We start from the raw sequence: 5,384 nt of genomic DNA, 5'->3' as shown, positions 1-5,384 counted from the left end.
CTCAATTAAAAATGATGAGCCATCCATTCGGAATGTTACTGCTGCAGGTGCACGCCTCTCTTCATATGTTCGTTAGTGACCGTTGGAAGAAGCCCAGTGAAAAGAACAGAGAAGCTAACGCTCCGTGTCTCCTTATTTATCCTGTTCAACATGTTCAAATTAGCGGTCAGTTATTAATCAGTTACTTGTTTGAAATTTTAGTGAAAGCGTTCAAAATACACTGAAAACATGCAAAATGCATCATATATACAGCTAAACACAACAATACAAAGTCAAAACAAATTGACTCTCAGGTTAAAGAATGTGTTTAGCAATTTACCTGATTTTGCTAATCGTTACTTTGGACAAAATCAAGACATCAATATTCTTGTAATGCTTTTTGTATAAAAAAAATGAAATTACAGCTCAATCCTGCGATATACACGATTACATTGTTGAATTGTTTGACAGCCCAAGTTGACTTTAAAATGTGAAAATGCACATGTGACATGAGTCGGTCATGGTTGCTCATGGTCATGTGATGAGGTAGCCTTGCCTGTGACTTCAAAATTAGTGATGCCCCCCTTGGTCTAATGGTGAAGACGTTGGCTGAGACCTGGGTTCTAATCCCGCCAGTTATAAGCACATTTATATCACACGTAAAATGTTGGGAAACAACGTGTCTGAGTCATGTGAAAAACGTACAGGTGAAAAATCCATGTGAAACGTCACACGTGTCCGAAAAACACGCCTGACTCGTGAAATATAAAACGTCACACGTTTTCAAAAACCACGTTTTTTCCACAGGTGTTCTTTCCACGTTTTATTTTTAAGGGCAGTGCCATGTCGCTGTGCCTATAAAAAACAGAGGTCCAGCAGAGCTTGCCTGGCTTTTTAACAGTGTATGAGAAGTGAAACACACACAGGTCTCATGAATCCATATTGATTTCCAATCAGCAGCAGTGTCCAGATGTGCGTGTTGAAGGAGAAGGACAGCGGGGGGCTTATTGGAGGTCTGGGTTTTAGGAGCTGGTCAACAGGTGTACTGTTAGAATGACCTGCTGTGCTTGATAAAAGACAGTACGGGCTGTACCACGGGGTGTATGTGCTATTTCTATTCGGGAACAAATGAATCACAAGATGCAGGAGGGTATGGAAGAATGGCACATGGGTAGGTGGGAAAGCAGATGGAGATTATGAAAAAGTACTTGGCATTGGCTGAACAATACAAAAGAAAGGCAGCAGCAGGCAGTTCTGACAGCAGAACTAACAGTTACACTAAGGCATAGTGGCAAGGCACTGGGAGACAAGCCAGCAGCAGAGGAGGCCCCAGGATATTAGGACTGGGTGTCAAAAGTAGGAGGAATGGTAAACTGAATTAATTACAGGCTTTCAAAGTAAGACTCTTCTTCTTTATGATGTATGCTGACTATCATTTAACATTATATGTAATTAAGCTGGCTTGCTGTCATGTTGATGTCACCCGTGGAAATTATATGAATTATAAGTATGATAGGCAAAGCGATATACATAGAAACAATATACTGTTCCAAAAAAACTTGGAAATCAAGTGATTATGTTAGCACTGCACATGCCATACCGTTCTGCCACAAACAGTTCCTTGGTTAGAGTAGGCCTACACAGAGCTGTGCACAATGGTTTCCTTCCCCCACATGGAATAAACAGCCTATTTGCCTTGGGACATTGTGATCGGGTCATATGTGAATGTAAATCTGTAAACCACTACACAGGGCTTTGGCACCTATCATGCATCAGAACGCTACTGTGAAGTGATATTAGACTGGGAGGTCATACCGATATTGTGGACAACATATAGCTCTTCTTACAGCAACCTAAAGAGGTGCATAATTACAAATATAAACAATATTCATAAAAAATTGTGATTGTTGTTCATTTAGAGTGATTGGTGAGGTGATTTGGTCCAACAAGTAGGTCACTGAACCTGAACAGGTTCTGTAGAAAACAGTGGTACTTACTGAAAGATAAGACAAATCATGAAACACCCCATCATTAGCATTGTTAGTTGGTTTGTGAGACAGAATAGTCATCTTGCCATACGTAGAACATTGCTCTCTCACCAGACAGCAGTTAGTGCTGTAAGTGTGCAGGGTGTCATCTCTCATAACCTGACTGGCAGCCGTCAAGTGATGGAAAATGACTTGGAGACAGGCCAAGGTTTCCTCACCCCTCTATTGCTGGGCCTGACAGAGAGAATAGCAGCTATTATCATGTACTGTTCACAGGGTGTTTAGTTGGCCAAATAGTCTCAGGAGCAACATTGTGTCTTCTTCGCAGACAGAACTGATGCCATTTTGACTGGTTCACATATATAAACTGAGAAAATAGTGGTAAACGGGCAGTGCAGTAAAAAACAGTGCAGTTCTTCATTTTTTAAAAGGACTTTTTGGTTGAAATAACAGGTTGAAATAACACAATGAAATTGTGACAATGATGATAAAGCCCTTTTTGTGTATGAGCTGTTTGAAAAAAAAAGGTGAGATGGAACTTTTAGCCCACATCATGAAGTCACGATGTGATCTGATTATAATAGACTGATGCCTTTTCATTTGGTTAAGGGGGTGGGCTCTGGACCATCCTATCAGCCAATCAGGGCTGTGTATATCTTCAAATTTCTTTCCTTATGCCAACATGATCAGACTGAGCATTTCAAGGGCCAAAGGAATCTCAGGGAAATAACTTATAAAAAATATAATTTTCACTAAATAAACACACATTGATCTATTAGACATATCGTGATGATTTAAAAATACAATTACAAAGACATGGATTTTTCACATCAGTGTAGTAAATCAAGAAATGTACCCAAACATAACTCTGTCTATTTTGTATGAATATCAACAGTTGTTTCAGGTACAATGAGAGATGTTATCTCTTCACCCATAATTGAATCATTCTAAAACCACCAAAAGGCAACTCCAATTCAAATTTGGCTATTTCACACAATCTATTTTCTATTGCGTAATTTCAGATGGAAGTTCACACTTTGATACACCATAGTTTCCAGCAATATCACAAGGGGAAGATAGTAATTAAATGAAAAAAAAAAACAGAGACTATGTTTGGAGAAATCGATTACAAACTCCATTACAGAGTCAATATTGTGTTAATGTCAACAGAATTATCTCTGTGTACCATCTACACAGGGACAAGAAACAAGTCAACTTGAAAACATCACCTTTCTAACTTGTCTTAAGTCGTGTTTCATCAGCCCAGTCTCACCTGGGACTGAGATCACTTGAAAATCAAAGGCAAACACATTGAATGGAGGGATGCTGATCCTCCTCTGTGAGAGGCTGTTGTTGCTTTCCTTTCTTTTAGTTTTTGCTCTTTTCTTTCCTCTAATCAATTGATGCCAATCTCTGAGGGCCTCATTATTTCTTAATTATAGATAGGCTGGCTCTACGATTTGGGACCAGAGTTTTATGAGGGCTGTCATGCATCATGGCCCCCTTCTTCTCACAGAGCATTTATAAGACAACAGTTCACCTTGGGATATTCTCTAGGAGGACAATGGCATGAATTTCACTCTTAAAATAAGGGAATCATATTCATCAGCACAAAGAAAAAACTATTTGACACAGTGTCAGTGTATCACACAATGTTGTCTTTCAGATGACGCAGTAGCCCACAGTATAAGATGTTCCTGATTGACAATGTACACAAACATAATACATCTAACAACAATATTTTAACTCTGCATTATGCATCGTATGTAGTTTAGTCTGCTTATATAGGTGTACTGTTGTCACCTGTCAGAATTTAAATTGTGTATCAACTGAGTGACCCAAACTAAAGCTCCTAGTGATTCACACCAATTAGACTATTTGAAAAGTGACAAATGAGAATCTCCCTATTAACTGATAATTAGATAATCCATGCATTAGGAAGGATGTAACATTGTTAACATTTATCACACCTGAGTAATCACAGCTACTGTACGTGTTAATTAGAACTAGGCTGCATGTAGCTCCACAGACTTTTTAAAGCTCTGGCAGAAGACACCTTAAAGATATGCATGCTACCGAGATTCACTTACAGTTTTTCTACAGATGTTTGTAAGTATTAGTTACAGTACAAATTGCAGGGCCTAATATCACAGTCTCAATCAGATCATGCTAACACAGTCTCACAGCTTAAAGTAAGCTCACAGCTCTGAAGCAGCGATTCTATTTCAATTAGATTAAAGGTAAAGTATGTATGATTTGAATTACTGCTTTTTGAAAACAGAATAAAAAACGAGTTGAGTTGGATTCAAGGGGAATATCCACATACTGAAGGGTGGTTTGCAATATCATTGGTTTCTTAACAGGTTAAAAATGACATGATGAATATACTATAGTATATTCTCAGACTAGCCACCTGGTTCAAGACTGATGAAGCTGCCTCTTATTCTAGGACAGCGTTAAAATGCCCCCATGTGGACATATATTGTAACTGCATCCTCCATGAAGCACGAAGAGTTCCCTCCCAATAATAAATGAGCAGCTTAGATTAATCATTGCTCAGTGAAGCATATTATTGCTCTAGAATTTGTAAAAGGGGAATCACACACATTTTATGCCAACAAAAATGGGGGTCCAACATGTTGCAGCTGTCAGTGTCAATACAATATATACCATATGGCCAAAAGTATGTTGACACCTGTTCGTCGAACATCTCATTCCAAAATCATGGGCATTAATATGGAGTCCCCCACTTTGCTGCTATAACAGCCTACACTCTTCTGGGAAGGCTTTCCACTCATTTTTTGGAACATTGCTGCGGAGTCTTGCGTCAATTCAGCCATAAAAACATTAGTAAGGTCTGGCACTGATGTTTGACAATTAGGCCTGGCTCACAATAGGTGCTCCAATTCATCCCAAAGGTGTTCAATGGGGTTAAGGTCAGGGCTCTGTGCAGGCCAGTCAAGGTCTTCCACAGCGATCTCAACAAACTATTTCTGTATGGACCTGGCTTTGTGAACTGGGGCATTGTCGTGCTGAAACAGGAAAGGGCCTTCCCCAAACTGTTGCCACAAAGTTGGAAGCACAGAAAAAAAATCTAGTATGTCATTGTATGCTGTAGCATTAAAGATTTCCTTTCACTGGAACTAAGGGGCCAAGCCCGAACCATGAGATACAGCCCCAGACCATTACTCCTCCTCCACCAAACTTTACAGTTGACACTATGCATTGGGGCAGGTAGCGTACTCCTGGCATCCGCCAAACCCAGATTTGTACTTACACATACCCTTATGTAATACTATCTGCTACTGTTGGGTTCACAGCTTTCTTTAGTTTAGTTTGATGAGTTTAATATATTGTGAACTGGGATTTTGTGTGACACAAAAGTTACTCTCAAAAAAAGGTAAAGTACAGTATAAC

Source organism: Oncorhynchus masou, chromosome 12, assembly GCF_036934945.1.
Source record: "Oncorhynchus masou masou isolate Uvic2021 chromosome 12, UVic_Omas_1.1, whole genome shotgun sequence".
NCBI lineage: Eukaryota > Metazoa > Chordata > Actinopteri > Salmoniformes > Salmonidae > Oncorhynchus > Oncorhynchus masou.
This window is presented reverse-complemented; position numbering follows the sequence as displayed.